This window comes from Oncorhynchus nerka, linkage group LG2 (assembly GCF_034236695.1).
Source record: "Oncorhynchus nerka isolate Pitt River linkage group LG2, Oner_Uvic_2.0, whole genome shotgun sequence".
NCBI lineage: Eukaryota > Metazoa > Chordata > Actinopteri > Salmoniformes > Salmonidae > Oncorhynchus > Oncorhynchus nerka.
This window is the reverse complement of record NC_088397.1, coordinates 38976459-39002306: the sequence shown is the minus strand read 5'-3', so window position 1 is coordinate 39002306 and position 25848 is coordinate 38976459. Positions and strand designations below refer to the sequence as shown.

At 42.5% G+C, this 25848-nt stretch overlaps 1 long non-coding RNA gene across 1 annotated transcript in view; it reads right to left on the bottom strand.

Annotated features, from left to right (window-relative positions):
* Positions 1–18942: 18942 nt before the first annotated feature.
* Positions 18943–25848, bottom strand: part of LOC115135045 (uncharacterized) — a 31305-nt gene continuing 24399 nt past the window's right edge. The window contains exon 2 of the long non-coding RNA XR_003864440.2: positions 18943–19718. This is a non-coding gene — a long non-coding RNA (uncharacterized LOC115135045). The remainder of the gene's footprint in view (positions 19719–25848) is intronic.

The following is a 25848-nucleotide window of genomic DNA, read 5'->3' as shown; positions in this document are numbered from 1 at the left end:
GTTGCCAAACAACTCGGTAGGTGTTGTTGAATGCAGAAACAGTAAAGAAGGTACAGAGGCTAAATATTTGCACAACAACAGTTGGAAAGGAAATAGATAGAGAGCTGAAGGACATGCATGTTGTGGAGATAGCAGAACTCAAAAAGGCTTATCAGTAAAAACCACAAGGCTATACCATCCCCAATCAGTCAAAATGCATATCCTACTGTACAATAAATAAAAAAAACATGCATGGCTTCCATCCAACACATTACTCTAGGACTCTTCCCAACTGCTGCTGCAGCTCAGACTAGACCTGGATTAAAATAGTATTTGAAATACTTTAAACTCTTCCTTTAGCCTGCCTGGAGTGCCAGGAGTGTGGGGTTTGCACTTTTGGGACTTTTCTATTTGTTCCATTGCAACAGGCAAGCTAAATCAAGCACAGCTAAATGCATTTGAATACAGTATTTGAACCCAGGTCTGGCTCAGACCATACGTGTCCAATTATCTAAACTTTTCTGCAGCATTCTCTACTGGGTAACCCATCACATTCTGTACATGCAGATTTAGTATGGGCCTTTAGTGGGTGTCCCCTCTGCCTTTTGAAGACACAGCTGTAGAGGCCACTAAGGAAACCTGTCCTTTGTTTCACACCATGCCCACATGCTCCAGTTCATGACTTAATTCTGGTGTACATGGAGTAGGGCGGTGGCGGTCATGACATTTTGTCAGCCGATTATTTTCATGCAAAAGACTGCCAGTTTCATGGTAATTGACCGCAAATTAACATAAAGATGTTTAGCATCTCCAGGCCTCCACACATACAAGCCATATACAAGCTTCTGATGCGCGCCTTTGGAACATCTACATTTAAAAAAGTCTAATAAATAAATTGAATATACACCATCACATTAAATCCATTTTTTATTTTAGGCAGATTTGAGAAAGTTGCAAAAGAAAGCTTGCGCTCTGTGTTCGTTGCCTCAGGCTACACACGCTGTTCTCTCATCAAGTGATCATATTTTCACCCATCAGACTGTTCTCAATTCAATCTAGTCTTTACTGGCATGTAAAATTAGTTTAGATTTAGAATAGCCCATTATCAAATGGGCAGGAATAGGGCAAGAGAAAAAAGGCATGTCATCCGTATGCATTCAAATAGAGAATCCAGGCCTCTTTCCCACCAGGCAACTTTCACTCATGTCTGGTAGGCTACTCCGGTTATTTCGCTGTGCAATAGGTAATATTCCCCCAAACTCTGAATGAGAGGCTCTTCTACCCTGTTCATTTGGAAAACCAAGTGAAATCTGTTTCGGGAACATCGATAGTAGTATGTTTTCACAACTAAACAAATTTCATTAAACTGTTGATAGCCCCTCTCTTTGAGCACTGGAGAAAGGAATGAAGGACACAGGGCAGGAGATGGAAATGCACAGTGATGAGATATTCTGTAGCTAAAGGTAATGTGTCAGGCTGTTAATTAGGAAAACATACAAATGCCCTATACTTTCTATGAATGTGTTTAATTTAGGCTAGACCAATTATGTACCAAAGAGATCTTAAATGAGTATTCTTTGTGTTTTTTTCTGCCATGTGTAATATGCGGTAGGCTATATATTGTATAATGGTACAATCATTATTTTAAGGGGGCTCATATATAGCTCTAATAATCAGATTACTGTTTTGAATTAATCATCACCTTAGAAAGCATTTCGTTGTGTTAGGTTTTGACACAACACCTATAACGACCATGTTTTCTACTCAGTTTCAACCTGTTGTTGATCTTCTTGCTTCAAATTGATCAATCACAGTGAGGTGAGTTTGAAAAGCACATATTGCTTTCGTGATAAGTGTTAGATGTGATTTTTGATTGCATTTGCATTGATGTCAGAGTGGTTAGAGTGACAATAGAGCCCTGAGTACCAGGCCATTAGTGACCTGATGATAATTAGCAAGTTGGGTACTACTAACACATGTCCAGAGAGCATAAGAAGAGATTACCGTGACTGAGCGGTCACAGAATTTTACAGCAGTCATGACCCATGACTGCCAGTGTGTCGGTAATACGGTCACCGCAACGGCCCTAACATGGAGCAGGAAGTGTCGACAGAGTATATTCAGATGTTTTGGGAATGTTTTTGGGACTCTCATGTTATCCTGGATCTGAAATAGTTGTGAGAATCTATTTTGCTGTGGTCTACTGCATTGTCTTTGCATTCTGTACTTCTGCTTCCTGAACAAAACCTCATTGTTTTGTGTGGACAGGATTTGGGGGCTTTAAAGTATGCATAATATGATACTCATTTTACCCTCAAGATCAACTCAAGACATTTACATTTACATTTAAGTCATTTAGCAGACGCTCTTATCCAGAGCGACTTACAAATGGGTGCTTTCACCTTATGACATCCAGTGGAACAGCCACATTACAATAGTGCATCTAGGTCTTTTAAGGGGGGGTGAGAAGGATTACTTTATCCTATCCTAGGTATTCCTTAAAGAGGTGGGGTTTCAGGTGTCTCCGGAAGGTGGTGATTGACTCCGCTGTCCTGGCGTCGTGAGGGAGTTTGTTCCACCATTGGGGGGCCAGAGCAGCGAACAGTTTTGACTGGGCTGAGCGGGAACTGTACTTCCTCAGTGGTAGGGAGGCGAGCAGGCCAGAGGTGGATGAACGCAGTGCCCTTGTTTGGGTGTAGGGCCTGATCAGAGCCTGGAGGTACTGAGGTGCCGTTCCCCTCACAGCTCCGTAGGCAAGCACCATGGTCTTGTAGCGGATGCAAGCTTCAACTGGAAGCCAGTGGAGAGAGCGGAGGAGCGGGGTGACGTGAGAGAACTTGGGAAGGTTGAACACCAGACGGGCTGCGGCGTTCTGGATGAGTTGTAGGGGTTTAATGGCACAGGCAGGGAGCCCAGCCAACAGCGAGTTGCAGTAATCCAGACGGGAGATGACAAGTGCCTGGATTAGGACCTGCGCCGCTTCCTGTGTGAGGCAGGGTCGTACTCTGCGGATGTTGTAGAGCATGAACCTACAGGAACGGGCCACCGCCTTGATGTTAGTTGAGAACGACAGGGTGTTGTCCAGGATCACGCCAAGGTTCTTAGCGCTCTGGGAGGAGGACACAATGGAGTTGTCAACCGTGATGGCGAGATCATGGAACGGGCAGTCCTTCCCCGGGAGGAAGAGCAGCTCCGTCTTGCCGAGGTTCAGCTTGAGGTGGTGATCCGTTATCCACACTGATATGTCTGCCAGACATGCAGAGATGCGATTCGCCACCTGGTCATCAGAGGGGGGAAAGGAGAAGATTAATTGTGTGTCGTCTGCATAGCAATGATAGGAGAGACCATGTGAGGTTATGACAGAGCCAAGTGACTTGGTGTATAGCGAGAATAGGAGAGGGCCTAGAACAGAGCCCTGGGGGACACCAGTGGTGAGAGCGCGTGGTGAGGAGACAGATTCTCGCCACGCCACCTGGTAGGAGCGACCTGTCAGGTAGGACGCAATCCAAGCATGGGCCGCGCCAGAGATGCCCAACTCGGAGAGGGTGGAGAGGAGGATCTGATGGTTCACAGTATCGAAGGCAGCCGATAGGTCTAGAAGGATGAGAGCAAAGGAGAGAGAGTTAGCTTTAGCAGTGCGGAGTGCCTCCGTGATACAGAGAAGAGCAGTCTCAGTTGAATGACTAGTCTTGAAACCTGACTGATTTGGATCAAGAAGGTCATTCTGAGAGAGATAGCGGGAGAGCTGGCCAAGGACGGCACGTTCAAGAGTTTTGGAGAGAAAAGAAAGGGATACTGGTCTGTAGTTGTTGACATCGGAGGGATCGAGTGTAGGTTTTTTCAGAAGGGGTGCAACTCTTGCTCTCTTGAAGACGGGAGGGACGTAGCCAGCGGTCAGGGATGAGTTGATGAGCGAGGTGAGGTAAGGGAGAAGGTCACCGGAGATGGTCTGGAGAAGAGAGGAGGGGATAGGGTCAAGCGGGCAGGTTGTTGGGCGGCCGGCCGTCACAAGACGCGAGATGTCATCTGGAGAGAGAGGGGAGAAAGAGGTCAGAGCACAGGGTAGGGCAGTGTGAGCAGAACCAGCGGTGTCGTTTGACTTAGCAAACGAGGATCGGATGTCGTCGACCTTCTTTTCAAAATGGTTGACGAAGTCATCTGCAGAGAGGGAGGAGGGGGGGAGAGGGGGAGGAGGATTCAAGAGGGAGGAGAAGGTGGCAAAGAGCTTCCTAGGGTTAGAGGCAGATGCTTGGAATTTAGAGTGGTAGAAAGTGGCTTTAGCAGCAGAGACAGAGGAGGAAAATGTAGAGAGGAGGGAGTGAAAGGATGCCAGGTCCGCAGGGAGGCGAGTTTTCCTCCATTTCCGCTCGGCTGCCCGGAGCCCTGTTCTGTGAGCTCGCAATGAGTCGTCGAGCCACGGAGCGGGAGGGGAGGACCGAGCCGGCCTGGAGTATAGGGGACATAGAGAGTCAAAGGATGCAGAAAGGGAGGAGAGGAGGGTTGAGGAGGCAGAATCAGGAGATAGGTTGGAGAAGGTTTGAGCAGAGGGAAGAGATGATAGGATGGAAGAGGAGAGAGTAAGTCTTCCGTTGTGGTCCTACATTGAACATACTGTAGTTAACTGTTCTCAAATCCATGGAACTGAATGAGGTGATACAGTAACAACATTTAAATGTGGAAAGTTGTCACTGAGTCCATTCTTTGGTCTAGCTCCAGTGCTTTGTTCAGATGCTATGTACATTTTCCTTTTTCAATCAAAAAGAGCTGAGCAAAACCAGAATAGTTTTTTTCAGGTCGGCGCAATAGTGTGAAAAGGAAATTAGTTTCTGACAGGATATCTTCTCTGGAGAGGCGGAAGATGTGTTCTCCCAGGTCTGTGAAACTCCAGCGGCTCAGGTACGTGGAAAGCTGGAAGACGGTGACCCTCTCCGGACTGCAGGGGGCCATAGGTACCATCTGACAGCTAGCCTGGATATGCTGCAACAGCTGTGCAAACACTGCAGATGACACAATGTATCAGGGACTTACAGTCAAATACCAGCCAGCCTCTATCGACCTTAAGTCATAGTAATTTGAACGAAACCGATCAGTGACAGGTCTGTGGCCTTTAACTGCTGGAGCTAAAGGATGGCAGCTGCCATTTGTGATATTTTGCGTCAATCAACAGATTTGATAATGTGACATACTTTTAGCGTGGGTACCTGCTTCTGCATTCAATGACACTATATTGTTGCCTTGTCAAGAAAACAATAAGCTGGCTAAAGCAGTAACAGAGCAGGCCAGAAAACTAGGCCAGAAAACCTTATGAACAGCCTATACTGAAGTCCGACCCAAATGGTAGCTATTTGTTCTTGATCTACCATTGAATTAGCTGTTGTGCTACAGTGCTGACCTGTGTCTGGCTGGCCGGGCTCTTTGGCTTTAACCTCGTTGATGTAGCGTTTCCTCAGGGTCTTGACAAATGTGTCAGCGGGGCAACAGAGGGGCGACTCGCTGCTTGTACACCCCTCCCAAAACACTCTGGGCCTTTGGAAGAACTAAGGGAAGATCATAGGATGAGTTATAGATGCATTGTTACATTACATCAGATCAGATGCCTCACACTGGGCACTATTGACAGAGTTGTTGTGTAAAAAAACAGAAATACCTTGTTTACATAAGTATTCAGACCCTTTGCTAGGAGACTCGAAATTGAACTTAAGTGCATCCTGTTTCCGTGGATCATCCTTGAGATGTTTCTACAACTGGATTGGAGTCTACCTGTGGTACCTTCAATTGAATGGACATGATTTGGAAAGGCTCACTGTAACGGTTTTCTTGAGTTGAAGGAGAGGCGGACCAAAACGCAGCGTCGTTATTATTCATGGTTCTTTAATCAAGAAACTATACATGAATAGACTAACAAAACAAGAAATGTGAAAAACCAAACCAGCCCTATCTGGTGCAAACACAGAGACAGGAACAATCACCCACAAAACCAACACCAAACAGGCTACCTAAATATGGTTCCCAATCAGAGACAATGACTAACACCTGCCTCTGATTGAGAACCATATCAGGCCAAACATAGAAATAGACAAACTAGACATGTAACATAGAATGCCCACTCAGATCACACCCTGACCAAACAAAACTATAGAAACATACAAAGCAAACTATGGTCAGGGTGTGACACTCACAAATCAAATCAAACTTTATTTGTCTAAAGTGGAGACCTTACTGTGAAATGTACTTACAAGCCCTTAACAAACAGTGCAGTTCAAGAAGAGTTAAGGAAATATTTACCAAATAAACTAAAGTAAAAAATAACAAAAAGTAACACAATAAAATAATAATAACGAGGCTATATACAGGGTGTAGCGGTACTGAGTCAGTGTGCGGGGTACAAGTTAGTTGAGGTAATTTGTACATGTACAGTGGCTTGCGAAAGTATTCACCCCCTTGGCATTTTTCCTATTTTGTTGCCTTACAACCTGTTAAAATAGATTTTGGGGGGGTTTGTGTCATTTGATTTACACGACATGCCTACCACTTTGAAGATCCAAAATATTTTTTATTGTGAAATAAACAACAAATAAGACAAAAAAACTGAAAACTTGAGCATGCATAACTATTCACCCCCCAAAGTCAATACTTTGTACATACTTTTCTTTAAGTCAAACCACAGATTCTCAATTGGATTGAGGTCTGGGCTTTGACTAGGCCATTCCAAGACATTTAAATGTTTACCCTTAAACCACTCGAGTGTTGCTTTAGCAGTATGCTTAGGGTCATTGTCCTGCTGGAAGGTGAACCTCGGTCCCAGTCACAGGTTTCCCTCAAGAATTTCCCTGTATTTAGCGCCATCCATCATTCCTTCAATTCTGACCAGTGTCTCAGTCCCTGCCGATGCAAAATGGTGTTCTCAGGGTAATGAGAGGTGTTGGGTTTGCGCCAGACATAGCATTTTCCTTGATGGCCAAAAAGCTCAATTTTAGTCTCATCTGACCAGAGTACCTTTTTCCAAATGTTTGGGGAGTCTCCCATATGCCTTTTGGTGAACACTAAATGTGTTTGTTTATTTTCTTCTTGGCTTTTTTTCTGACCACTCTTCCGTAAAGCCCAACCCTGTGGAGTGTTCAGCTTAAAATGGTCCTATGGACAGATATTCCAATCTCCGCTGTGGAGCTTTACAGCTCCTTCAGGGTTATCTTTGGTCTCTTTGTTGCCTCTCTGACTATTGCCTTCCTTGCGTGGTCTGTGAGTTTTGGTGGGCAAATCTCTCTTGGCAGGTTTGTTGTGGTGCCATATTCTTTCAATGTATTAATAATGGATTTAATGGTGTTTCGTGGGATGTTCAAAGTTTCTGATATTTTTTTATAACCCGTCCCTGATCTGTACTTCTCCACAACTTTGTCCCTGACCTGTATGTAGAGCTTCTTGGTCTTCATGGTGCCGCTTGCCTTGTGGTGCCCCTTTCTTAGTGCTGTTGCATACTCTGGGGCCTTTCAGAACAGGTGTATACAGTGCACTTCACAAAATACATGGCGTCAAGAGGAGGAAAGTTCTGTGGATATGTTGAAGAAACATCTCAAGACATCAGTCAGGAAGTTAAATCTTGGGTCGCAAATGGGTCTTCCAAATGGACAATGACCCCAAACATACTTCCAAAGTCGTGGCAAAATGGCTTAAGGATGACAAAGTCAAGGTATTGGATTGGCCATCACAAAGCCCTGACCTCAATTCTTTAGAAAATGTGTGGGCAGAACTGAAAAAGTGTGTGCTAGCAAGGACGCCTATAAACCTGACTCAGTTACCCCAGCTTTGTCAGAATGAATGGGCCAAAATTCACCCAACTTATTGTGGGAAGCTTGTGGAAGGCTACCTGAAACGTTTGACCCAAGTTAAACAATTTAATGGCAATGCTACCAAATACTAATTGAGTGTATGTAAACTTCTGACCCATTGGGAATGTGATGAAAAAAATAAAAGCTGAAATAAATCATTCCCTCTACTATTATTCTGACATTTCACAACATTCTTAAAATAAAGTGGCGATCCTAACTGACCTAAGACAGGGAAATTTTACTAGGATTAAATGTCAGGAATTTTGAAAAACTGAGATTTTAAAATGTATTTGGCTAAGGTGTATGTAAACTTCCGACTTCAACTGTATATACTGAGATCATGTGACAGATCATGTGACACTTAGATTACACACAGGTTTACTCTATTTAACTAATTATGTGACTTCTGAAGGTAATTGGTTGCACCAGATCTTATTTAGGGGCTTCATAGCAAAGGGGGTGAATACATATGCACGCACCACTTTTCCGTTTTTTTTTAAACATGTTTTTTTTTTTCATTTCACTTCACCAATTTGGACTATTTTGTGTCTGTCCATTGAAATCCAAATAAAAATCTATTTAAATTACAGGTTGTAATGCAACAAAATAGGAAAAACGCCAAGGGGGATGAATACTTTTGCAAGGCACTGTGGGTAGGGGTGAATTGACTATGCATAGTAGATAACACCTGTCTATATCAGGTCCAACAGTTGACAGTGCATGTCAGAGCAAAAAACCAAGCCATGAGGACGAAGGAATTGTCCGTTGAGCTCCGAGACAGGATTGTGTCAAGGCACAGATCTGGGGAAGCATACCAAAAAATGTCTGCAGCATTGAAGGTCCCGAGGAACACAGTATTCTCCATCATTCTTAAATGGAATAAGTTTGGAATCACCAAGACTCTTCCTAGAGCTGGGCACCCGGTCAAACTGAGCAATCAGGAGAGAAGGGCCTGGGTAAGGGAGGTGACCAAGAACCAGATAATCACTCTGATAGAGCTCCAGAGTTCCTCTGTGGAGATGAGAGAACCTTCCAGAAGGACAGCCATCTCTGCAGCACTCCACCAATCAGGCCTTTATGGTAGAGTGGCCAGACGGAAACCACTGCCCAGTAAAAGGCACATGTCTCAAGGAAACCTGGCACCATCCCTACAGTGAAGCATGATGGTGGCAGCATCATGCTGTGGGGATGTTTTTCAGCGGCAGGGACTGGGAAACTAGTCAGGATCGAGGGAACAATGAACGGAGAAAAGTACAGACAGATCCTTGATGAAAACCTGCTCCAGAGCGCTCAGGCTGATAGAAAGTTCACCTTCTAACAGGACAACGACCCTAAGCACGCAGCGAAGACATTGCAGGAGTGGCTTCGGGACAAGTCGCTGAATGTCCTTGAGTGGCCCAGGCAGAGTCCGGACTTATACCCGATCTAACATCGCTGGAGTGACCTGAATATAGCTGTGCAACGACGCTCCCCATCGACCCTGACAGAGCTTGAGAGGATCTGCAGAGAGGAATGGGAGAAACTCCCAAAATTCAAGCTTGTAGCGTCATACCCAAGAATTCCTAAAGCTGTAATCCCTGCCATATATACTGTATTTGCAAAAATGTCTAAAAACCTGTTTCTTCTTTGGCATTATGGGGTATTGTGTGTAGATTGGTGAAGAAGAAAAAACAATTTTATGCATTTTAGAATAAGGCTGTAACGTAACAAAATGTGGAAAAAGTCAATACTTTCAGAATGCGCTGTATTTAACTGTGTAATTATGTCTATTCAACCATGACAATTTAGGATAATTTATGATGATTACTATATCAAATTACTAGGATAATAAACAGGGCTCGCTGTAACCTAAACTCGATTTGGTTGGGGGCCCCTACCTCGTGGCAAAACATTTTAGTGGACCCCCCCAAGACATCGGAGAGAACATGTTTTATTCATTTCCTGCAGTTCTACACATTTTGCCTTGTGGCGATGAGAACATTCTGCAATTTGATAACAAATGTAATGCAATTCTACTCATTTTTCCATTTGGTGTAGATACATTTTTGCCATTTTAAAGCGAATTTAAAAAAATCTACACATTTTGCCATTACTTATTTCATGTTAATATGATATCTGAGTGAGAATGACTAACTCAATCAGGGCCCCAGGGCCATGATTAGTACAAGTTTAGATAGCTAGCTAGATTAACTACTAGGAGTGTGCCTCGTATTCGTAATAATATCTGTAAATTGATAGTTGATAGTCGGATTGGATGATATTCGTGATTGGAAAAAACGGAAGCTTTTCAATATGTCTAAGTAGATGTGGCAAAATACCTCCCTGCATGTTCTCACTGCATAAAAATCTGGAGCAGGAGCAGCGCACGGAGGGGTGTTTGTCTGTCTGTGTTCTCAACTTGCAGCGGTCAGCCAAGTTTGCTGTCACTCAGTCAGTTTGCGCATTATCGTTTCATCCTTTTTCCCTACCTTTACCCCTCTTGTTAGATATTATGCACATTAATAGCTTGATAGCAAATGTCCCTCACCATGTGATTTATCATAGTAGCAGGCAGCAGATAAGTAAATAAATAAATAAACAACAGTAAAAAGACAGTGAAAAATAACAAGTAGTGAGGCAGTAGCGAGGCTATAACAGTAGCGAAGCTATATACAGGTACCGGTTAGTCGGGCTAATTGAGGTAGTATGTACATAGTATGTACATGAATTAAGCTATATACAGGTACCGGTTAGTCGGGCTAATTGAGGTAGTATGTACATGAATGTATAGATAAAGTGACTAAGCATATATGATAAACAGAGACTAGCAGCAGCGTAAAAGAGGGGTTGGGGGGACACACACACAATGCAAATAGTCCGGGTAGCCATTTGATAACCTGTTCAGGAATCTTATGGCTTTGGGGTAAAAACTATTGGTCCTAGACTTGGCACTCCGGTACTACTTGCCATGCGGTAGTAAAGAAAACAGTTTATGACTGGGGTTGCTGGGGTCTTTGACAATTTTTAGGGCCTTCCTCTGACACTGCCTGGTGTAGAGGTCCTGGATGGCAAGCAGCTTAGCCCCAGTGATGTACTGGGCTGTACGCACTACCCTCTGTAGTGCCTTGCGGTCGGAGGCCGAGCAATTGCCGTACCAGGCAGTGATGCAACCAGGCAGTGATGCAACCAGACAGGATGCTCTCGATGTTGCAGCTGTAGAACCTTTTGAGGATCTGAGGACCCATGCCTCTCTTCACGACTGTCTTGGTGTGTTTGGACCATTCTAGTTTGTTGGTGATGCTAACACCAAGGAACTTGAAGCTCTCAAGCTGCTCCACTACAGCCCCATCGATGAGAATGGGGGTGTGCTCGGTCCTCCTTTTCCTGTAGTCCACAATCATCTCCTTAGTCTTGGTTACATTGAGGGATAGGTTGTTATTCTGGCACCACCCGGCCAGGTCTCTGACCTCCTCCCTATAGGCTGCCTCATTGTTGTCGGTGATCAGGCCTACCCCTGTTGTGTCGTCTGCAAACTTAATGACTGTGTTGGAGTCGTGCCTGGCTACACAGTCGTGAGTGAACATGGAGTACAGGAGGGGACTGAGCACACACCCCTGAGGGGCTCCAGTGTTTAGGATCAGTGTGGCAGATGTGTTGTTACCTCCCCTCACCACTTGGGGGCGGCCCGTCAGGAAGTCCAGGATCCAGTTGTGGAGGGAAGTGTTTAGACCCAGGATCCTTAGCTTAATGATGAGCTTTGAGGGTACTATGGTGTTGAACGCTGAGCTGTAGTCAATGAATAGCATGCTCAAGTAGGTGTTCCTTTTGTTCAAGTGGGAAAGGGCAGTGTGGAGTGCAATAGAGATTGCATCATCTGTGGATCTGTTGGAGCGGTATGCAAATTGAAGTGGGTCTAGGGTTTCTGGGATAATGGTGTTGATGTGAGCCATTACCAGCCTTTCAAAGCACTTCATGGCTACGGACGTGGGTGCGACGGGTCTGTAGTCATTTAGGCAGGTTGCCTTAGTGTTCTTCGGCACAGGGACTATGGTGGTCTGCTTGAAACATGTTGGTATTACAGACTCAATCAGGGACATGTAGATGAAAATAGATGCAAATTCTCTTGGCAAATAGTGTGGTGTACAGTTAATCATAAGATACTCTACTTCAGGCGAACAAAATCTGGAGACTTCCTTAGATTTCGTGCACCAGCTGTTGTCTACAAACATGCACAGACCGCCCCCCCCCCCCCCCCCCCCCTCGTCTTACCGGAGTGTGCTGTTCTATCTAGCCGGTGCAGCGTATATCCTGCTAGCTGAATATCCATGTCAGCTAGCAGGATTTATCCCACATTTTGTTATTCTACAGCCTGAATTCAAAATGAATCAAAAATGTAAAACATCTCACCCATCTACACACAATACCCTATAATAACAAAGTGAAAACATGTTTTTAGAAATGTTTGCAAATTTATTGAAAATGAAATACATATAGTATTGACAATAATTTTTCAAATACTTTGTAGAAACACCTTTGGCATCAATTACAGCTGTGAGTGTCACGATTGTTGAAATGAGTGGACCAAGGCGCAGCTTGCGTAGATTTCCACATAACAATTTAATAGTGAAACTTACAACAAACGTGCAGTCACGGAGCGCATAATGCACTAACCAAAACAATATCCCACAAAGCAGGTGGGAACAGGGACACCTTAAGTATGATCCCCAATTAGAGACAATGAACATCAGCTGCCTCTAATTGGGAACCATACTAAGAGCACCAACATTGAAATGAAAAGACTAGAACACCCCCTCGTCACGACCTGACCTACAACACCATAGAGAACCCAGAGGGCTCTCTATGGTCAGGGCGTGACAGTGAGTCTTCCTTGGTAAGTTTCTAAAATCTTTCCACACATGAATTGTGGAACTTAATAACCTCTTTGGCTTAGGTTGGCAGTATTTTGACGTCTGGATTAAAAACGTGCCCAAAGTCAACTGCCTGTTACTCAGGCCCAGAAGCTAGGATATGCATATGTCTGTGAGTATAACAGAACTGATATGGCAGGCGAAACTCCGAGGACAAACCATCCCCCCAAAATAAATTTCAGCCTACCACTGTTTCCAATGGCTGTCATTTTTATTATAAGGCGAAATCCTCCCAGATTGAAGTTCCTATGGCTTCCACTAGATGTCAACAGTCTTTAGAAAGAGTTTCAGGCTTGTTTTTGGAAAAATTAGAATTTGTAGTTTTTCTAGGTGGCTCCCATTTTGGCTGTAGTGTTTCCAAGCGCGTGGATGAGAGCGTGTTCTTTGTTGTTTATCTCCGGTATAGACAATAACGATTCTCTGTCTGAAATGGTATTGTTTATTTACGTATTAGGGTACCTGCGGTTTGATTATAAACGTTGTTTGACTTGTTTGGATATGTTTATTGCTAACGTTTGGGATTCATTTTGTATGCATTTTGAAGGAGGGAAACAGGTGGATTATTGAATGAAGCGCCAGCTAAACAGAGTTTTTATGGACTTTATCGAACAAAAATACCATTTGTGATGTTCCTGGGACCTTTTGGAATGCCAACAGAAGAAGATTTTCAAAGGTAAGGCATTTATTATATCGCTATTTCTGACTTTCGTGTTGCACCTGCCTGGTTGAAATATGTTTTTCATGCTTTTGTATGCGGGGCGCTGTCCTCAGATATTCACATGGTGTGCTTTCACCATAAAGCCTTTTTGACATCTGACACAGCGGCTGGATTAACAAGAAGTTACACTTTTTTCTGATGTATCACACTTGTATTTTCATGAATGTTAAATATTTATATTTCTGTCATTTGAATTTCGCGCTCTGCAATTTCACCGGATGTTGTTGAGGTGGGTCGCTACCGGAACGCCTGCGCTAGAAAGGATATGCCCATTATTCTTTTCAAAATTCTTCTCTGTCAAATTGATTATTGATCAGGCAGCCATTTTCAGGTTGTGCCATAGAGTTTCAAGTAGATTTAAATTCACACAGGACACCAGAAAAGACAGAAGAAGTACTCCAGATATAACAAACTGATCCTAGCCCCCCGACACATAAACTACTGCAGCATAAATACTGGAGGCTGAGACAGGAGGGGTCAGGAGACACTGTGGCCCCATCTGATGAGACCCCCGGACAGGGCCAAACAGGAAGGATATAACCCCACCCACTTTGCCAAAGCTCTACACAATATTGTGCTGCTGATGCCAGCTGCCATAGCAGTCTCTTTCTGCTGTAAAGCAGAGGGTCACCAAGCATGAGGTGCAGGTGATGGGGGACTTAATCTTGCAAACAACATTTACATTTACATTTAAGTCATTTAGCAGACGCTCTTATCCAGAGCGACTTACAAATTGGTGCTTTCACCTTATGACATCCAGTGGAACAGCCACTTTACAATAGTGCATCTAGGTCTTTTAAGGGGGGGGGGGAGGGGGAGAAGGATTACTTTATCCTAACAACACAGCGACGCCTCCATGCTGTGCCCTTTTGGCCCTTAGGCACATCCATACCTGCAGAAATAAATTTGGGCAGATGAACACTTGTGGCAGGAGCAGAAGGGACAGAGGTAGAGTAGGTAGAACGTGGGGCAGTGGTGCTGTAGCCAGCAAGCTCCTCTATGAGCAGCTCTCTGAAGGCTTTCTGTGAGAGGAAGCTCTTAGCCATTTCCTTGTGTAGGATTAATGCATTCACCACAGCAATATCGATGAAATGATAAAATAACGTCTTGTACCATTTCATCGTCTTATAGAGAACATTGTAATAGCCTATCAGCGCATTTCACAGGTCCACACCTCCCATGCTCTTGTTGTAGTCCTTTACTGCAGTTGGAATGGGGACATTTTTGGTGGTCCATGCCCCGGCACCGTCCTTCACACGTCTGACGACATGATCCCCACTGAAGGACTTGTGGATTGTTGTGCACATCACCACCTCTCTGGTATCCATCTACTTTACAAAAAGCAGGCCATCTTCACGGATCCATCGCATGGTTCCCCGCTCAGCCCGCTTAGGCATGTCGTTCACCTCTGTCTTCGGAAAGCCCACCCTGTTGGTACGAATGGTGCCACAAGCCCACACTTCCCGCTTCCTAAGATCTGCGAACAGGGTAGGGCTTGTGTAGAAGTTTTCCACAAACAGTTTGTAGCCCTTCCCTAGCAGTTGAAAATCCAATAACTAAATTACAGAGTCATAGCTAAGTCCCGTATCGGTAGAAAAACTGTTCTTCCCCTCATAGACAAAAAAATAGCATGTGTAGGCACACACAGAATCAGCCAACACAAACAGCTTGTAACCCCACTTGGTTGGTTTGTTTCTCATGTACTGTTTGAGGTCAATTCTGGCATTTGAGGCTACCATCCTCTCATCTATTGACACATTCTGGGCTGGCTGAAAGTAGGTTTTGCAGGCCTCAACAATGCTGTAGTAGAGAGGTTTTATTTTGCACAGTCTATCAACCGTTGTTGTGCCTCTCTTCTTGTCATTCGCTTCATCAACCTTTGGGTCACTGATGTGAAGCGCCTGTGAGATAACCAGAAACCTTTTGCAAGACATAACAGTCATGGGGAAGGCAGTTGGTAGAGAGATGATGTTTTCCAGTAGTCCCTCAGGCTTTTCAGCTTCACCAGCCCCATGTAGACGACCAGTGAAAGGTAGCAGAAAAAGTCTGACATGGATATGGACTTCCATGCTACCTTTTTGCCTGCTTGCTTCTTCTCCCCATACTTATTCGTGTTAGACACGAGCGAATCAACAATGGATTGGGTGAAAAACAGCTGAAAAATCTGAAGGGGGCTGTAAATTGCGGTCATGTTCACCTGAGGTCCTGGCTTCCTTTTCGGCCTAAATGTTGGTTGCGGTGGCTCCACATCATCTTCTAGGACAGTGTGTATATATATATATATATAAACATGGAATGGAGTAGAATGTAACAGCAATGTAACAGCAAACCCACACATCGTAACACAGCGACCATGCTTCTTCCTCTCAGTCTATACACAAACATAGGCTATGGGTCGTTCACATACATACAAACATACCCCCACCCACAACGCATAGCCAATGTATACTTTACACATTTCATAAAATTTGTATATATTGCAAATAAATTGTTTAAAAAATAAATATATATTTCACAAATAATATTTTATATTATTAATTTCAAACAACGGCATTGGCATGAGAAGAACTTACCAGTCCAAAACAATGTCCTCTCTGTTCAAAAAATATGCTTCCATTTTGGAGTCATAGCTATGGTCGCTAGCTGAATCGTCTTCCAAAAGAAGATCTGTTTCACTGACACAATCAATTTCCTCTAATAATTTTGTCTACATTTGTATATCTAGTCTTAGATTTAGCTTTCCCTGACTTTTTCGCCATGATGTTCGATATATAAACAGCTGAAGATGCGTGTTACCGAAAAAGTGCTGTGCGTCACAAGCTTAGCTCCTCCCAGTATGAATCTTCAATGGCGAATGACCGTCTTTACGCAGGAGTTTACTACATGGGTTGGTCTTCCAACACATAAACATTACATATTGCTGTTTACCTCAGCTCATTGGCTATCTACCCAGCTAGATTTCAAGACGATCAGTGGTCATTGGGTTAAAATACAGTCAATCAACAAAACAGCGGTCATATCATTGGTGCACAATGATGTCATTACTTGTTGTCTTCAAATCGGTTTCTTTCAGTCAATACGTCCTGCGAAAGGACCCATCAAGTTTGGTTGTGTTACAAACAAACCAGTTGATTGCAATGAAACCAAACATGACTGGAAAAGTCACGTTTAGTGTATTTACATCGAATGTGTCGTCGAAAATTGAATGAGACGGAATTCACGACACAAGTGGTTCACAAAATGTTTCGTGTTAGGCTATAAAACTTAATTTTATCAAACAAAAGACCATTCATTGTGTAACAATGAGCATTGGGATTGCAAACAGAGGAAGATTGTCAAAGGTAAATTATTTATTTTATTGTAATTTGTGACTTTGTTACGCCTGTGCTGGTTGAAATAGTTTTTTTATGGGGCTCTATCCTCAGATAATCGCATCGTATTCTTTCGCAGTAAATCCTTTTTAAAATCTGACAACGCAGTTGGATTAGCAAGATTCTAGGCTTTCGATACATATGAGACACTTGTATTTTCATGAATGTTTAATATGACTATTTATGTAGCGATCACCGTATGTTGTCGAATTTAATCCCGCTAACGGGTTCGGTGCTCAGAGAGGTTAACTCAAAACTGTAACTCGGCCACTGAGGAATATTCATTGTCTTCTTGGTAAGCAACTCCCGTGTAGATTTGGTCTTGTGTTTAAGGTTATTGTCCTGCTGAAAGGTGAATTCATCTCCCAGTGTCTGGTGCAAAGCAGACTTAACCAGGTTTCCCCCTAGGATTTTGCCTGTGCTTAGCTCCATTCCATTAATTTTTTTATCCTGAAAAACTCTCCAGTCCTTAACGATTACAAGCATATCCATAACATGATGCAGCCACCTCTCTGCCTGAAAGTATGGAGTGGTACTCAGTAATGTATTGTATTTGATTTCCCCCAAAGATAATACTTTGTATTCAGGACAAAAAGTCAATTGCTTTGCCACATGTTGCAGTTTTACTTTAGTGCTTTGTTGCAAACAAGATGTGTGTTTTGGAATATTTTTAGTCTGTACAGGCTTCCTTAATTTCACTCTGTCAATTAAGGTTAGTATTGTGGAGTAACTACAATATTGTTTATCCATCCTCAGTTTGATCTTATCACAGCCATTAAACTCTGTAAAGGTTTTAAGAGCGTTGGGCCAGGAACTGAAATGTCGCTGGTTCGAAGCCCCGAGCCGACTAGCAGAAAAATCTGTCGATGTACCCTTGAGCAAAACACGGTACACTTTACTTGACGCCCAGTCGTAGCCATGTCATAATATGTCATAACCTGTCATAATATGGTCATAAAACTGCCATGACTCATATATTTACACCTGTTGTGTCACATACTGCACTATTTTATGACACTTACATAAGACTGTCAAACCCACATTTATTCAAATGTATTTTTTTCCCTGCCAAGAAGTTTCCTTTCATTTGAAAGTTTGTTTCTTTAAGTTCTTTGTTTTTGTTCTTATGAATTCTTTACAGTCGTTTTTTTCATCATATTTTAAATATCTTCTAGAAAATACTCTTTATGACACTGTCAAGAAGCATTACGACCATCCTATGACACTTTATTTGGACTAAGAAAATGCACTTTATGACACTGTCAAGAAGCACCATGACATCCTGTATAACTTTACTTGGACTAAGAAAATAAACTTTATGACACTGTCAAGAAGAGTTATGACCATCATAGTCATATTAGCAATGGTACTTAAATAAAAGTACTTTAAAGTATTACTTTAATAGTTTTTTTTGGGTATCTGTACTTTACTATTTAGTATTACTGAGGTGTACCACACTGGTCATAAAAGAAGTCCAGTGAACTTCCATCTCCAGAACAAATTACAAAAATAGTCATGCCTTGCCATGTGTAGGTTCAACTACAATACAACTAGTATAATGATCTAACCATGTGTTCCGGTAGAATAATATTTCAGAACAAATTGGTAGGATATCTGGTCCCTTTGAGTACCAGTACCAATACCAGCAACAGTCAGTCCAGCTACAATCAGTAAGAAGGTTGGAGACCTAACAAATCAAATTGCCCTTGACAACAGTGACAGAATAGTTAGCAGTCACTCAGATTGCAACACGTGGAAGGAAATCTCCAGAACACTCTTCCAATGGTTAACATACCACTAATAAATATAACCCTCATTCAGGAGGAAAGTTATTAGAAGTCACGAACCATGATCACACCATGTACAACTGGTCCAATACTTAAAGAGTACTTCCGTCGTGAGGTTAGCTCCTCCGTGGATAACATAGCTATGAAATAGACTTCTTCATACCCATCGCCCTTGCAATAGTGGAAGACACAGTGACTTGTAGTAAAACTACTACGGACTCCCTCGATACCAATTCTGACTGAGCTCCAGGCATTGACCTGGACATTACCTGATTATGTCAGACTCATTCTGAATAAGTTCTTCCCTTTTCATGTGAGCTTCTGTAAGCATAAACGCACACGTACAACGGAACATTCAGTAAGGATTTATATTTATTTTATTCACTTAGTGGTCCGAGCAAAATACCAGACTTAGTAAAGTTGAACATTTACTTTGAGGCCTTTTACTCTACAGCTACAGTACTCACCAGTTTCTCCATAGAGGTCCATAGGTCTTCCCTGTAGACTGGCCGAAACTGGTGCCTTGCAGCTGTAGACTTAAGATATAAACTTAGGATAGTGCCCTAAGCAACACACCGCAAATTAGGAATGCCCTAGACATGACATTAGAGACAATGCCATGATAGAGTCATGTAGCAACGACCATGAAGGTATATAGAATACAGTCCAATTAGATGATTAAGGTGTGAGAACTATATTTTATATATCTTTTGTTTATGCTTTCATTCCTTTTCGGTTAATTTCCCTTGACACTTAGGAAGTGATAAACATAAACAAAGTCCCCATACAACCAACACTTAGTGCCAAAATGCCGCTCATTTGGTAAAGAAATGAAATTATGTATTTATTTAAGTTACTGCCCAGATCTATCAGCCTGGACAAACAGAGAACAGGTCCTGAACGGCAATGCCCAACCCGGACATCCCCGGCCCATCCTTGGAGCTGCCAGCAGCTTGCAGAAATCCTTCCAGGGTAAACCATCAGAGGGGGACAGCTACGGCGATCTCCAACCAGTACATCCCCTGGCCATTCTTGTGGTGGCTTGTAGAAATCCTCCCAGTGTAAACCACCAGAGGGGGACATCAACGACACTCACCAACTGGACCTCCGCTGCCCATCCTTGGAGCACCCTGCAGCTTGCCGAAGAGGGGGGGGGGGGACAGTTTTATGACTTTACAACCACGTCATAAATTCCTTGCAGAGACTCTTGTCTCCCTGACCATGCAGTATGGGAGAGAGAGGGTCACAGTAGAACAAAGGAACTCTCCACACAAATACTCCTTTAACGACTCTTTTGTAGACATATCCTAGTCCGAAAATCATATAGGATTCCAATAAAAAAAAATCATATTAGAATCCACAGGAAAATCCTAGCAGATTTTGGAACCTATCTTATATCTGAAAAGGATTTTCTTTTGGATTCTTATTCGATTTTTTGTTATTGGAATCAAATATGATTTTTTTTAAATGGACATTATTTTAATTTAAAAAAAGGTACAGGACAGATATAGAGGGAATGGTAAACAGTTATACTGTATCTAGCTTAATAAGACTGATTTTAATGGGGATTTTTTTATAATGCTAGTTATATTTTCACAGGGGGGCGTGGACATTGACTCTGGGGGCTTAACGGCACAGACAATCAGCTGAGCCAGGGCTCGAACCCTTGTCGCTGAAGGGTTATATGTGGTCTGGAGTTAGGAGCTTAAACCCCTGTACCACACATCAGCACACTGACAGGACAGGGAATCCTATAAGATCCTATAGGATTTCAATGTGTTTTTCTCCCAAGGGATTTCTATACATTTTGTCTATGGGAATTGTATCTAAAGAATGGATGCTCAAAACTTCGCTATACACTGTAGTTAACTTGGCTGCTTAACATATCCAGAATCACACAAAAATCTTAGACAATTATCTATGATAACATCATAAGCAGCCAATATTGAACTGCCTCACTTGCCAGTTGAGATGGTGACCCGATAATGGGGAACGCCTGGCAATGTCCCCTCTACCCAGTAGCCATCTTGTGCAGCTCCATCGCCACAAGATCCAAGGGAGAGTAAACATTTGCATCTGTTGCGTCTCACATTGTAGTTATTGTGCCATTGCAACAATAATAGCTGTGAAACCTACTGAGAATGTCTGCAAGGTTGTTAACATTTGTGCCAATAAGGTGTGATATGTGGCATTGTAGCCAAACAGCATAAAGTTAGATTAACAATTTGATGTCATCTTAATGTGACACAGGTCACCATATATTATTTTATTTTTTTATTTTATTTACAATACCTGGATCAGGTGTGCCAAGAGGTCACTAGATGATGGTCAGGGCCGGCTCCAGGGATAAGCGACATAAGCCCACTTGTGGTTCCACTGGACAGTTCAATTTGCTTGTAAATTAACCTTTATTTATTGTAATTTAAATTAGTTTGTAGTAGTTAAGTTTTTTGTCTTAGATTACATAGCTACCTCAATTGTTATTTTATATAATTTTGGTGACTTCACAGCAATTGCTCGCTAGCTAATTCGCTAGCTCCTAACATTTTGCTAGCTTAGCAGGCTCAGCTGAATAAAAATTCCACTAGATAACGTAAACTCACTTAAACCCGTACATCGCCTTGGTCCGTAAAATCGGCCTTATTTTAGCGCCCCAAAAACGTAATACTTCCAGATCAACTTTAATGTCAATACCATTGTAATGCACAATTTCTCCCCTTTCCAACAGAATCAATTACAAGACCTAAACGCTGCCCGTTTCTGCATAATTCAAGCAGGCAATGAGCCCCATCGGGTCTTTTTAAAAATGGCGGTTGGGAAAGCGAAACTAATGCGTGATCGTGAGAAGGAGAGATGTTGTGTGGGAAAATGGCTTTTTTTTTCACTGGATCTGTCCAACTTATCACCTTATCACCTCTAAAATGTAAATAAAACATAAACTATAAAGAGTTAATATAATGTGTCATTACATACCTATTTGAAGGTTTGTGTCGAATTTTAATCTGGTTTTTAGGGCGGTGCTAAAGTGATCTTAGAAGTAAACAGCGGCTTTGAGAAGGATGATCGCATGCAATGATGACGCAAAAAATGACTAGGTATCCCCCCTTACCCCCGTCGCTGTCCATTTCTTGTTTTTAAAGGATGATAGAAGTGCTACACCTGGTGGAGAGAGATTGTAAGACAGAAATAGTTGCTTTATGCGTGCTGTACATTACGACATGACAAGTCAAGATGTAACGGAGGTTCCATTTTTTCAACTTTTCTCCAATACTATAGAGCCATTACCATGTCGATCAACGCTTGAATAGAAACATAGTTCATACCCCCGAGTTTGACGTCAACACAGTCGCTACAGTCCCATTAGTTTTCTTTGTAGCCTCGTTTGAATGTTGCGGTTGCTCACATTTGTACGGAATGGGGTGAGTTTACGTTACAACCACATCTCATAGTCATGTCATGAGATTTGTAAACGAAAGAGGATTACAATGATACGAATCAAGTGGAGTTTCCCATCTCACCTTTTTGAGAATTTTTGGCACAGCACAGAAATGCCCTTATCCAGATGGAGTGACAAAATAATATCCTAACAGAGCTGCTAACTTTCTTTGTTGTTACTTTAAGGTTGGAATCAACATGAAGTAACTCCAGCAGGCAGAGGCAAGAACCCTTCGTCCGCCAGCTCAGGCACAAACTTTACTGTTCACATATATTTTGATTTGTTGAACAATTTTTTTGTTTACTACATGATTTGTTATTTCATAGTTTTGATCTCTTCACTATTATTCTACAATGTAGAAAATAGTCAAAATAAAGAAAAACCCTTGAATGTGTGTCCAAAATTTTGACTGGTACTGTATGTGTTAACTGTTTTTACTTCTATTGTCAATTATGTTGTTAATTTGTTGTACATGTTGTCATCAATTTTAGGCAAAGGCATCATTAGTGAGGCAGGCAAAAACTATCATACATGGGAGGATTAAATTACGGGAAAAACAGCGCTCCGAATGGAGGTGTCTCACAAAACAAACAATACCTCACAATAATGTTGTGCAAAGAACTGAACTAAATAGTGTGTGATGATGACATACAGGTGTAAACAACCTGGCACCATTGCTGATTGTGGACTTCAGGAGGAACCAGGCTGGACACGCCCCCATCCTCATCAACGGTGTACACATCTCACAGAAGCTGAAATGTTCTAACCACATAGACACTGTAGGGCATTTTTATTTTTTTAATTGAACCTTTATTAAACAAATTCTTATTTACAATGGCGGCCTACCGAAAGGCAAAAGGCCTCCTGCGGGGACGGGGATTAAAATTACAAATATAGGACAAAATACACATCACAACAAGAGAGACACCACAATACTACATAAGGAGAGACCTAAGACAATAACATAGCATGGCAGTAGCACATGACAACACAGCATGGTATCAACACCACATGACAACAACATAGTAGCACTGCACTCTTTGAGAGAGGTAGTTAGCAAATCAAGCTAAAGATCCCTCAGAGACACCGGCCCACAAGAATGGAATGGTCTACCGTATCAAAAGCTTTGGCCAAGTCAATCAAAATAGCAGCACAACAATGCTTAGAATCAAGGGCAATGGTGACACCATTGAGGACCTTTAAGGTTGCAGTGACACATACATAACCTGAGCAGAAACCAGACTGCAAACCAGAGATAATACTATAGACATCAAGTAAGCCAGTCAGTTGATTATTGACAAGTTTTTCCAACACTTTTGATAAACAGGGCAAAATAGAAATTGTCCTATGAAGAGTTAGGATCAGCTTGATCCCCTACCATTAAATAAAGGACGCACTGTGGCTGCCTTCCAAGCAATGGGAACCTACCCAGAGAGGAGAGATAAGTTATAAAAGGTTAGAGAAAGGCTTAGCAATGATAGGGGCTGAAACCTTATTAAAGAAGAAAGGATCTAAACCATCTGACCCAGATGTTTTTTTGGGGATCAAGTTCCAGGAGCTCCTTTAGCACCTTAGACTCAGTGACCACCTGTAGGGAGAAACTTCATAGCGGGCAGGGGAAAAAGAGGGAGGAGCATCGGGGCTAGTCGCATTAGAAGGGGTGGGAGTTGAGGAAATGTTGGACTGGCAATGAGTCAAATAAGAATCCTGACTTGATGTGGTTATTACTGACAAGGAGCACATGGCTGAGCTCTTTAATCAGCACTTCATTATCAACATTAAGGGACATATGCAGCTGTGAGGAGGAGGGTTTATCCTCCAGGTCTTTAACCTTTTTCCAGAACTTCTTGGGGTTAGACACACAGATAGAGAACTGCTCCTTAAAGTAACTAACTTTGGCCTTCCGGATAGCCTGAGTGCACTTATTTCCCATTTACCTGAACGAGAGCTAGTCAGCCTGAGTATGCGGGTGCCGAGCCTTTCGCCAAATGGATTTCTTGAGGTGGAGTAACTCTGCCAGATCACGGTCAAACCAGGGGCTGAACCTGTTTTTACTTCTCATTTTCTTTATTGGGGTGAAGAAGGCACGACAGCGACAGGGTCCTCACAGTGTTCTACAGGAGCACCATTGAAAGCATACTGTCGGTCTGCATCTCAGCCTGTTACGGCAACTCCACCGCCGCAGACTGCAGGCTCTTCAGAGGGGGATATGTGCAGCCAAACGCACCATAGGGTGCGAAAAGGTCAAGAAGATAATCTGGGACCCCGGCCACCCAAGTTCTCCCTGCTTCAATCACTCAGACGCAGGCAGTACAGGAGTATCATGGCAAAAACTGAAAGACTGGCCAATAGTTCTAACCATAGACTTTCAGGCTAATGAATAGCTAACACTAGTCAGCTACCTGCTCCCACCCACACAATCTCAAAGGTCACGTATCTGACTTGCTGCACCCCCCATACCTTTTTTTCTAAGAGTGTACCGTTTCCATAACAATGCTAGCGCTGGTAAATGATTAAGATGCATGTGTGGTGTGAGAAAGGCCACGTAAGTAATGGCCGATTGAGTTACTTAATCTTGACACTTAGTTCACTTTGACTCAGATGGCTGTGTCTCTCCACATGACAACATGCTGCAGTTATCGAGCCCAAGCCAATTCAAATATTAGCACAAGGAAGGGTTCCAGGAAGAAAAGCATCCCTCTGACAACTAAAGAGACAATCTGGAGAACCACAACTCACAGTTCTTGTTGGCTTGCCTCTTTGCTCTTTTCCACGAATTTGCCCAGAATCACTAGAATTATTCTCTTTCGCCCAAAGTCCAAACATTATGTAAAGGCAGTATTGAAACCTTTGGATATTGTACCAAAGCTGAGTGCTTATTTAATCAGTAACAACAACATTATGACATGTCAAATTAAAATGGAAACACAGTCCAGCATTCAGTTGATCTGGCATTCCAAATTATTGTTAGAGATCTGTGTTTTATGAATCTTAAATTCACTTGGTTGTCATAAATCATTACAACATGTAATATACAGTATGTGTAAGAGGGTGGACTTGTGTTAATGATGCCCACATGGCTTGTAAGCACCCAGGTATGGCGTATTATAATCAAGGACCTGGTTAGTGTTGACTTTACAAACATGGATTTTTTTCTAGTCGCCTGAAGACCTCCCCTCATTATAAAAAAGTGAAGTAGATCACATTTCATTACAATTTTATTCCACGTTATATACACTACCGTTCAAAGGTTTGGGGTCATTTAGAAATGTCCGTGTTGTTTAGAGGAAAACACATTTTTTGTCCTTTAAAATTACATCAAATTGACCAGAAATACAGTGTAGACATTGTTAATGTTGTAAATGACTATTGTAGCTGGAAACGGCAGATTTTTTAATGGAATATCTACATAGGCGTACAGAGTTACATTATCAGAAAACATCACTCCTGTGTTCCAAAGGCACATTGTGTCAGCTAATCCAAGTTTATAATTTTAAAAGGCTAATTGATCATTAGAAAACCCTTTTGAAATTATGTTAGCACAGATGAAAAACTGTTGTTCTGATTAAAGAAGCAATAAAACTGGCCTTCTTTAGACTAGTTGAGTATCTGGAGCATCAGCACTTGTGGGTTTGATTGCAGGCTCAAAATGGCCAAAAACAAAGTACTTTCTTCTGAAACTCATCAGTCTATTCTTGTACTGAGACATTTAGGCTATTCCATGCGAGAAATTGCCAAGAAACTGAAGATCTCGTACAACGCTATGTACTACTCCCTTCACAGAACAGCACAAACTGCCTTTGACCAGAATAGAAAGAGGAGTG